At 34.0% G+C, this 12,197-nt stretch overlaps 1 pseudogene; it reads right to left on the bottom strand.

Annotated features, from left to right (window-relative positions):
* Positions 1–6,831: 6,831 nt before the first annotated feature.
* LOC143621708 (SNF2 domain-containing protein CLASSY 3-like) lies at positions 6,832–9,283 on the bottom strand (annotated as a pseudogene).
* Positions 9,284–12,197: the final 2,914 nt, after the last annotated feature.

Below are 12,197 nucleotides of genomic sequence, written 5' to 3'. Positions count from 1 at the left end.
TTTATTGTTTTTGGAAAATGAAAATAAGATCAAGATGTGACAAGTTACCTAAGACAAGGGATCAAAAAGGAAAATTTGAATTCAGTAAGCCATCGCGTTACGCGATGAGCCCATGACAAAGGTCATCACGTATCGCGATGGACCTTGATGAATCAGCATACACGTGTCAGCACGTGGCATGGCGGCGTAAAATATACGGCACCGCGATAAGCGACGAGGGTTACCATGACCCATCGCGTATCGCGAGGGGCTGAGAAATCAGCTATAAATAAGGAGGTTCACGACTCATTCAACTCACACCAAAACCTTCTCTCTCTAGAATTTTTCTCTCTACCTCGATTTCCGTGCCATATACCGACGATACCTCTAAGTGCGTGCCACCCGAAAATAAACCGACATTCTACCTCAAAGTACGTGCATGACACGACGACCACCATATGTCACCTCGTTTTTCGTGCCAACCTCGAAGTTCGTGCCAAGCTATGAGGTTCCGACAATTTATGCTCTAGTACGCGTTAGAGAGTAGAAGTGTTGTTCAATCAATCTTAGTAATCAAACTTCGAATACCTGTGTAAGGTAGAAATTCTGCCTAAGTCATTATTTTATTATTATATTATATGGCTTAGACCATTATCAAGGGTATAGGCCAAACCTTGATCATAATTATATTTACATAAGCTTTAAACATACAAAGAATTATAGTAATGTTTCTTTACAATTAAGAAATACATAATTTTTCATTCATAAGAATATAGTCAAATATAATTTCTTCACGATTAAGAAATATTTTCATATACCTGGAATATAGTAAAAACATTGTTTCTTTATAATTAAGAAACATAAGATTTTACATATAAAGATAGCAGACAATGAATGTTTATTCTTGAAGAAGAAACAGATTTTCTTCATGAAGAAGAAACTCAGCATATGATTTGGTAAATAAACAGAAAAACTATAGGTCTAAATATTTCATTCGAACAAATGATCAATCAAGGTTTAAAGCTATCAAAACCAGACTAAAGGTATAGCCGGATCAAGAGACGATCCGGGTATTTGTATAAATCTATTTTATAGGTCAATCATCAATCAATCATTCACAGTCAAGGTTTCCAACGCATACCGACAGTACATGTGAATACATTAACACTTCAATCAAAACATATTTATACTTGATAAGATGAACGGGTGTTTGTCTTAAAGAGTAAGTCAACGTTTACATGAGATTACGTGATCTCTAAAAACGTTATAATACAAAGTAGAAAATAAAATCAACTCAGAACGAATACGCATGTGTCTGGATCCAAACATAACTGTTCAGATCCAAACATAACTGTTCAGCCCAATCAGTCAAATGCTACGTGGCCACGGGCTAACAGTCATGACTAGTTCTCCGTTAAAGGCTACGTGGCTTGGAGAACATAATTATGTGTGTAGGGCAGTGGTACATATACCGGAAATAGAAATACTTCCGCTGAGCTAGTCGAGAAAACTATGTTTGTATTGTAACTGTCATTCAAATGTTTTATAGAGTCATACGTGTTCACCAGCATATAGCTGACATATTTTCCCCACATTTCAGGGAAACAGATTAGCACAGGTAGTAAGGAATATAGTCATTCATAAAGATAGACGCTCACAAGGTAGAGATTGCTCAGTTTTGAATTATTAAAATATTATAAACAAAATTTAAACATGATTTATAAATTAAAAACTCGGGTATTTATTATCCTAGAAGTTTTCAAATAAATTAATATTTTATTATAACCAAAGTCTTCCTCTAAAATAAACTGCAACTCTGATGTATTTACAAAACAGGTACCAAATACTGGTCATACGCTTAGGCCCTATGCCGGGTTGTGACACCGACTCAACCATTAGATGGACCATCTCAAGATTATAGGCGGATTAGACGGTCAATCTAATCCAATTTTCACCGCTATGTCTATCTTTAGACAAACCTTCTTAAAAAGCATGCAAATTAGACGATCCGTCAAATCCGTTATCTTTATGGTTAAGTCACACTTTAGACGAACCTTGAAAAATTCAGAATGTCATTCAAGTTCTAGATTTGATTATTTTGACGATATTTAATCAAGCCCTCATACGGGCTGTCATATCGTTTAGACAGTCTGCCTATAACAATTTTTTTTGTATTTATAGTTTAAACCCTAGACTTTAACTTTGACATTATTACTATTTGACTATTAAACTTTCAAAGTTTGGTTTAATATTTTCAATATGCTACACCAATATTACTTATTGTGTCACAATTTAACCTAATAACTTATAAGACATAATAAAACGAATTAAGGCTCGTCATACTCTATTGAATTTTTTTCAAAAATAGTGTGTATAGAATTTTGTTTCAAAAGTGGTGGGATTTTTAAGGTTTTTCACAAATGGTGTAACAGTGGTTTTAAACCGCAGTTTGTGTTTTTTTTTTCCTCATGTGTGTCAGGGGTGAGTTTAAAGTAAGAATAAAATAATACAAACCCCATTTCAAACCACGGATTAAACACAAAATATAAACCTAATACCGCTTTTCATGAGTGAGATGGTTTTGATGGTCAAGCCGTGGTTGGAAACCACGGTTTGTTGTTTTTAATTATTTTTTTTTGGCAAGTACAGAATGTTCACATGTATTCCTTTTGTTTTTTAGTCAACCCGTGGTTCAAGACCATGGTGTGATTTTTCTTTTTTATTTTCTAACATTTAGTATTGTTCACATGTGATATTGATAGTTTTGTTTTTTCTCCATTGAAGTGACACTACAAGTGAATAATTAATCCGTGAACTTTGTATTTCAATTGAAAGATTCTTTTGGAATATTATATATTATTGTACATGCATGAGGCATGTTTAAAATCAATCATGCAATGTGTGTGTGTGTATATATATATGTATATGAAAGTTGGTCGTGAATTCTCTTCAAAGCCATCCTATCAATTCTTCAATTAAATTGTTAGGAGATTCATAACCTGTGTTGTGAGATTAGAAAATGAATCTATGAGTATTTCCTGATCCAAGTAGTTCTGATTTGTTATTTTTAGGTGAAAATCACCGAGCCTACCATTTGTTTCATAATAACAATTTTAGTCAAGAACCCCTAACAGTTCGTCGTGGCGATAAAAAATTTTGGGAATGCGTTAGACGTAAATCTATACCAGAGAACGTCATGTGCCACATACATGTTGTTGGTTTTGGCGGTGTTATTGAATGCGGTTACAAAATGGTTGATAATCATCTTGTAACCGCGCTAGTTGAGAGGTGGCGTCCGAAAACACACACATTTCACTTCAAGTTTGGGGAGACCACAATAACCTTAGAAGATGCACAAGTTCTATGGGGTCTGCCGATTGGAGATGAGGTTGTTTCTGGTAGGGATACTAGATTAACATTTCCCGAGCAACGATATTTGTGTAATGAACTATTAGGATTGCATGTTGAAGAAAATGATTTTAAAAAACAAAAATTAAGGTTAACTCGTCTTACAGCTGAACTAGGAAATGATTTTCCGGAGGACGCATCGGAAGATCATTGTGTTAAAAGAGCAAGAGTGTATAGACTACTCTTATTGGGTGGTACTTTGTTTCCCGATTCTTCAAGTAGCAGCGTATTTTTCCATTATCTAAGTCATTTACGAGATTTAGATTAATGTGGGCGGCTTAGCTAGGCAAGCGCGGTGCTTGCATACCTTTTCAAAAATTTGTGCAAAGGAGCATCTTAGATGCTAAAGTTTTAGATGTAAGGCATCTGTTGTTGTTGCAGTGACAGAACCGTAACAGTTAAACCAACCCATCTTGAAATCTTCCACAAATTTTGGTTTTTATTCTTAGATGCGGAAACATACAAATTACATGGACATACATCGAAAAATTGACTTGTAGTTTTGCATCTAGCCCTCCGTTTTGTAGGTCTGCTTACAACTATTGTTAGTTCTCTCATACACTCAACATTCCACTTTCGAACAACGCAAATCAAGTCATTTTTAGACTCGAAGTACATACCAACACGAATTTAATTTGATTGCGCGTTCCACATATCCATGTAGTCGCCTTCTTCAAAACTAGGAACCTCATAATCTATTAATCTTCATCATCAACAGTCTGGTTCATCGTTCTTTAAGCAAAGCCTTGAACAATTCCGACATTATACTCTGTTGGAGGTTCAACGTAGTCGTCTTCATCAGTTTCGTCGGTAGACAAGCTCAAATCTTGTCTTGCATCTTTCGAAGATTCAAAGCTTTTATAATCAGAGTTGTCAAAGCCCCCTTGATCATCAATGTCACTAGCTTGTGGATCTAGAATATCGTCTTGGTTGGTAAACATTAACGAACCGGCTACTACATCACGAGTCAAAAGATTGGATTCAAATGGAGTTATTTCTTGGGGTGTCTCTGAGACAGAAACACTTCGTGGGAGGTCCATACAACCCATTTGTTGGACGAGAAGTACTGGTTCCCACTTAACTTAAATATCACCCCTGAATTTTCTTTCTGATTCTGCTAGAAAATACAACATTTCAAAACTCCCGTCATCGACAATATGTGACGCTTCACATATCCCTTGAAACTTGTAGGATAACAACACCACCAAATTATAGGATTCTTTAGGAAGACCAATAAGATTATAAATCATATCAGTTAACTCTTCGTAAGACATTTTTTGACAAATAGGAAATGAAGAAATTCGGGTTGATTCGTCACAAGAAACAAATCCATTATCATAAGAAATATTACCACCCCAGAGAATTCTTAGGAGAAATGGATTGAATGAAGACATCTTGATTGAGTGAGAATAAAATTAAGGAAAATGTCTAGTTAATAGTTTTATTCTGAACTATGTGTTTATAATCTATTTATAAGGTCATATAAAGTGTATTTTTAATATAGCCATTGTGCATGGTAAGTTATTGAATTGATATTACACTGAAAAGTTATTGAATCATATCTCTCTGCAAAAGTTGTGAGATGAAATCTCGCTGAAAAACCTATTTCCAATTTGAGAATCTTGCATGCTTTATCATACTAAATAGTAACTTACAGCATATCTCTCTGTAAAAGTTGCGAGATGAAACATTTTGAGAATCTTGCAGGCTATTATCATTACTAAAGCACAAAACAAAAACATGCATGTAGATATATTATATAAATCTATTTAAAGTGGTCAAGAAACATATCAAATCGTGGTCTTGAACCACAGGTTGACTAAAAAACAAAAAGATGCATGTGAACATATTCTGTATTTGACAAATAAATAATAAAAAACATCAAACTGTGGTTTCAAACCACGGCTTGATCATCAAAACCACCTCACTCACGAAAAGCAGTATTAGGTTTATATTTTGGGTGCAATCCGTGGTTTCAAACCATGAGTTGTATTATTTTATTCTTACTTTATTGTTTTCTAAAAACTCACCTAACACACTTAAGGAAAAACTAACACGGTTACACCATTTTTGAAAATACTTAAAAAAGCCCATCACTTTTGAAACAATTTTTCTTAAAAGCACCACTACTGAAAAAAAATTCTGCTATATTAGACCATCCAAAAAGTGAGTGTATTTAGGTGTATCAAATGGCATATGCCCAAATCATGCTCAAGTTTAAGTTTAAGTTTAAGTTTAAGTTTAAGTTTCCGGACAATCAATAAAAAAAACTACATTTTTTCTCAAAATTCTCCTCTTTCCATCACATAACCATTTTTCTTCTAGTTTTTACCCAAGAGTTTTACTGCCCCTCCCTCTTCCACCTTACTCATTTTCCCCGCCAATTCATCTTCCCCTCTCTCTAAAAACGCCTAAAAGCCCACCACAGAGTATGCTCTTATGAGCTTCATGACTATTATAACCGAATATGACATGTTAAAATTAATATCACTCTTAGTCGAGTTTAGTATTGTATAAGATAACGTCATAAACCATGACTAATTGAAGTCAAACTTGACTGGTAATAGTAAAATTTGTTGAAGTAAGTCATTTATCTCAAACATCATCGTTCGTACTAAAACACGATATTCTAGTAAAATGTGGTCATTAATCGGAGACGTTGATGCCACCAAATAAAAACAACCAGGTTTGATTGTACCACGTGGCATGTGGTAGTGGTAGTGGTAGTGGTGCCATGTCAGCATATTTTCTTAAGTTTTAAAAATATGTTTTTTCATATTTTATCTAAACAATAAAACTTTTAAGTGATGTTGGTACCGAACGAATTCATATTGGTTTGCCGCTATAACAAGTGGGTTATTATTATTATTATTATTAATTTTGTTTTAAACATGTTAATTTCTTGTATTTTTTGCATTGACATATTTACATTTTTGTTTAGTTATGGTGTTGTGTCATGATACCGATCGAATTCGTTCAACTTGCTTTCACACCGCGTGGGTTTTACCAACTGCTACACGTCGTTTTAATATATATACTTTTTTTCATCATAAACTATACGTTGAGCGTTTACTGATTTCCTTTTTGAGTTTTTCGCAATTAGCATAACGAATTTAATCGATACCGACCGATTCAAAACTTGTCCATCATAGCCATATTTATATACTTTCTTTAATATCCTTTTTAAGACATAATCCTGTACTTATATAAGTTTTAATATTTTTTAACAGTTAAATGTTGCAATTATATAACTTCTAGTGATTTTTGAATTATCAACTCTTGATTGATCATGGGAATTAGTTGCTTAATTGTGAAAACAAGAACAAAAAGAAGTATCATGCATGATGCATCACCCTCAGTTAACAAATTACTTGAGCAAAAGTAGCCAAATGAACTAATGTCAATAAACAATAAGCTGTTGATTTAAACAAAAATATAAACTAACTTCATACATTAAGATACCTGATCTTCTTGAATAAATGTTTCAATTCTTTATGATCCATCATTTGTTGCAAGATCTCATCATCCACAATCACCTTGTCCTTAGGTACTCCGTCATCCACGGAAGCCGAAGAAAACACCATCTCCGCCAACCGTCCTTTCTCGACCTGTCTATCATACTTCTCCTCCTCGGTCGTGCCAGCTGTCATTAAGTGGTATGTGTACACCACTTTCTTCTGACCAAGCCGATAAGCCCGGCTAATAGCTTATCTTTCAACAGACGGGTTCCAAACGACATCCAAAAGAACCACCCGAGAAGCACCATAAAGATGAATCCCTTCAGAACAACATTTTGTAGATGCCAATAGCACTTTTAGATCGCTATTAGGATCGTTGAAAGCGTTTATGATATTTTGCCTGCGCGTCTGCTGTATCATTCCTTTTATGATCATGACCTCCTTTTCAACACCCCAACCGAAAGCAAGGGCGATTTGGTCTTTTAGCAGCTCAGACGGCTGGATATACTGACTAAAGATCAAAACCTTTTCGTTTAACGAAAGACTGAGGCGAATCAGCTTCATAACAAACCTTGTTTTCACACCAACTTCTGGCTGCAGCCTCACATCTTCAAGTTGTTGTTTGTTTATCGAGTTTTCTTCTTTTTTAGATAACTAGCAGTGGAGTATTAACGATGGATGAACCGACACCAAAGCGACTTTATGTTCATACTCAAACGTATTACCCGAATTTCCCAAATTCTCTATAAAACCATGTTGAAATGGTGAAGGTTTTAGAAGAACCACACTTTGTTTCAAACCGGAAGCTTGCTTTCTAAAATATGTCCTTTGTGAACATGAACAAAAGGCGAAATGATCTCTTTGAGCCTCTCAATATCTTCAGAACTAGATTCGCCTCTCGGCTGAATCATATCTGCAAAAGACTTTTCTTTCATAATACTATTGGCGACTTCTGGTCGTACTAACCGCAAAGTGTTAAACAACTCCCTGAAGTTGTTTTGGAAGGGGGTTCCTGATAATATCACTCGGTTTTTGGTTTTGAGATTCAAAAGTGTTTTCCAAATCTTACTGTTTTGATTACGAGGCGTATGCCCTTCATCAAGAACTACTAGTCCCGGTATATCAAGCAAAACATTCCCTATCTTTTCAAGATTGTTTTTCTCGTCTTTGTTCCACGCTAACGTTTCATATAAACGGTAGCTGACTCCAAGAACACTTCCACCTTTACTCCAAGAACTTATCTTCATCGCACGCATCAAATCTTTACTAGACCGGGAACTATTATTCATCATCTTCTTTCTCAAATACTCAGATTTGTTAAGGTTAATAAACGAGAACCCGACTTTCCATTTCTTGAACTCGGCTTCCCATGTTAGAAGCATGCTAGATGGAGCAACTATGAGCGGGCAACATTTCGGAAAGCTCTTAAGAAAAGACTCCACAAATACAATGGTCAAGAAGGTTTTACCAGTGCCCGGAGCATGTGACATGATGCAGCCACCACCACTAACATCACCTTCACCACGTGGACCGAGTTCTTGTAATCTCGAGAGCTCAATACTTCCCGCCAAATTTTTCCATAAAAACTCAAACCCTTCTTGTTGATGGGGATACATATGTATCCGAATGCTCGTTGGTATAAGTTCCCACACAGTTCCTTTATTCTGCTTGCAAATGTCATAACGGTTCGAATATATATCCATTGAATACGTGCTCTCAAGACTATGATACTTGTATACATCAAAACTATGAAAACTGTTTTTCGACTTCCCGGGTGCATAGTTTGCCTGCAGTAAAAAAATAATAGTGTTTATATGTGATTTTACCTTTTGTAGATTAAATAAGTAATTTTTTTGTTGCAGTTAGTTAGTTACTCACTAGCTTTGGTATGACATATTTGCTTTCAAGAACTATAGCTCCACATAAACAACATCTTAAGCCTGTTTGCTCTTCATAGTAAGTTTCATCATGCGTGTCTCTTTCGCAAGGGTGGCTATTTTTATTACGATCGTCTTGATCTCTACTATCGACCTTCATAAACCGAAGATATGTGGTTAAAAGTTATAGTAGACTTAAAATACACAACAAATGATCAAAAAAACCAACCTTGGGGATTTTACAGGAATCTATATCCTCACATGTTTGTACAAATTCCATCTCTTGAAACAAGTCCTCCCCATTTGATTCATCGGTTTTTTGACTCGATGTCTCATCCTCACTGTCATCAAATCTGAAGTATAAAGGAAGACAATCATCTTTTGCAACCATTTCTTCATGAGCATAATTACCACCCAACTCATCCATTGAGTTCTCTTCAATTTTCTTCGTTTCCATATTTTGTTCTACAAAGTCATCCTTCTCGCTTTCACTAGAACTTAACGACACATCTTCCTCAGCCTCTGCTTGAATTTAACATTTAGAAACATGAACTGGTCGAGGTAGTTGAGTAATGGGTCAACTAGAACTAGTAATATGTGGTACGTGTAGATCCGCAACACTATCACCCAGAAGTTCAAATTTATATATGTTTTGGTGTAAAACATAATACACCTAAAAGGACCGGTTTGTCCTCACGTTAGGTGCACATGACTGAACTTAACGCCTAAGATAGACATTCGTTAGTGGTAAAGACAAAACATTAAAACATAAGGAATGATATAATATTCTTTTAGTCTAAAGAAAAGAATCCTAAAATTTTATATATATGCTAAACGACAAAAAGTGTAATTCCTACATTTCTATAAAATCCTAAAATTTTATATATATGCTAAACTAAACTTTCCTACTATAGTATTTTTCAAACTAGTTTGACTAGTCAAAGATAAACATCATAAAATATTAATTAACCATCCATCACCTTTTTGTGCTTCAACAATGAGAACTGTATCGTCTGAATCTGAGCCATCAGTCTCTTTTGGTGATAAAGGAGACGAGTCTGCATTTAATTTTAAGATGTTGTAAATTAAATAAAAAACATTTTATTTACGTTGTTCTTCGGTTGATCTACAAGATCTTCTGGATCTTAGGCCATGTGTTGTGGGTTACCGCCCCCACGTCACATCAGTGAGGCGTCACACATCATCACACATTTTAAAAAGAGACGTTAACGTCTTGTTCTTGAGTTTTTTTAAAGGAGGAAAAAGAAAGGAAAATTAAGGATAGTTAAAAAATGGGTGTTCTTGAGTTTTTTTTAGGATGGAAAGGAAAGGAGTAGGAGGAGTTATGAAGGATTAAATTAATGCATTTTCCCAATAAGTTATCCTCCAAAAAATGAGATGATTACTAAGGATAACTATTTTTTAACATAGTTATCCTTTCCTTTTCTCTAATTTTCTTACAACTCAAGAACACACTTAATTAAAAAAAATTTCCTTCCCTTCCCTTTCCTCTCCTTTCCTTGATTAAAAAACTCAAGAATAAGGCGTAAAGAATTTCCAACTAATAAGAATCATCCATATATATATTTTTATAAATAAAAAAGATTAAATAACAATTATGATGCTATTTAAATCATTCGACGGTATATATAGGAAAGTTAAGAAAAGCCCTAATGTCTATGTGACAGAGACGTGATGTAGTGTTTTTTTTAACTTTCTAACTAAAGCACATGGTCTTAAAAAGTTGATAGGAGACATTATTACCATATTGAGTAGTCATTTCATCATCATCATCAACAACTATATCAATAACTTCATGACTCCCTCTTTCTTTGTTGCTATTGTAATCATCAACATCAATAACTTCATGAACCATTACTGTTTTCCTGTTTCTCTTCCTAGATTTCAAACTTGCATAACCAGAAGACGCTAGATCATCAAACATATTATTAGCCAACAGTCATCCAAGATTCCAAGAATGCAAATGGTATATAAGTAGTCTAGATTCAAGAACATATGATTTTGAGCAAGCTATCAAGAACAAGAAGTACATATATACCTTGTGTTTGAAACATACTTCTTTTGAAGAGATGTAGCATTTTCTTAATATTTTGAGTTGATGAAGATCAATGAAGTATGTAAATGTAAAGGTATTTGAAGAATGAATGATAGAGATGTTATGGCTGAGTGGCAGGTAAAGTAAAATACATTGTTTCTGATCTTATTCTATTTATAAGCATGGAACAAAATTTGCCATGGAAAGTTGCAGTTTCCCAAAATGTGATATATCTACATGTTTAAGTCAATGCAAATTTTACATATTTAATATAACATATGATATTGATGAATTTTAATTTTTTAAATGGGTCATATTTAAAAGGAACCTAACAAGTCATACCGATCGATACTAAAAATTTAAAAGGAACCTGAAAATTTAAAAGGAACCTGACGAATCATACCGGACATATAGTATCGTCTAAATAACGTTATATTGTAACTAATACGCTAAAGTTATAATGCACATAAAATAGATACATTTTTAAAATTTCTAAAGATAAGCTGGTCAATACTGAACCCCATGTATGTCACTGTGAGCATAACATATTAAGTTAAACTTGTTCACGAGTTCAACTTTAAATCAATATGAATTCATTTATGCTAAACCCGGACCTCCAATCATCGTGTTGTGTTTGTGCTATCGGTCTCAAAAACTGAATAACTTTTATTAATATAAAAGTTCAAAAACAAAATGATTGGGAAAAATATTATAAGTTAGAGAAACGCAAAAGTTATGTTAAAAATGAGAAAAGTATTGAATACTCTTTTATGTATTGGAAATTTAAAAGGTAAAAATTACAATTTGATGAGAATAGTGGTTTTATGTTTTAAATCATTTTTACACTTGTGGAGCTTTTATTTGTATGATATGATGGTAACATGTATTATCCCTATTCTAATAATAAAATATCCATATCAAAATGCATGTATAGGTAATTTATAAGAGTATATTAGTTTGTCGATAAAAAAAAATTTGCATCTTTGTCGATAAAATTTTTTTTGCATATCAAGTTCTCTACACTTGATAATATTTTAAAGTGTATTTCACATGACACATTCCATAAAATATAACCTTAGATACAAAAGTTTCTAACGTGAAGATCGAACCAACAAATTTCTACTACTTTATAGTTTATACATTGATTTAACCATTTTTCTATGGACATCAAAATTCATGTGAATGGTCATTATAAGACCATGTGTCATTATAAGACTATGTGTTATGGAGGTGGTAGACTTATAGGAAAGCCACCCACTTTTCACATCAACACAACAATGCATCTTCCTCCATAACACATAAAAGGCGCCACTCTCAACTCTCATCCTCTCCCTCTCGCTAGCAGGTTAACACCCAAGGGTAGAAAAATACGGACCACTCCATTTTAGCCAATAATATATATTTTTTAAATATTTTTGT

This window comes from Bidens hawaiensis, unplaced genomic scaffold, assembly GCF_021521415.1.
Source record: "Bidens hawaiensis isolate Kalapana, Puna unplaced genomic scaffold, B.hawaiensis_p1.1 tig00002935_1, whole genome shotgun sequence".
NCBI classification, from domain to species: domain Eukaryota; kingdom Viridiplantae; phylum Streptophyta; class Magnoliopsida; order Asterales; family Asteraceae; genus Bidens; species Bidens hawaiensis.
Note: the sequence above shows the minus strand (reverse complement) of the source record. Positions and strands in the feature narration are given on the sequence as shown.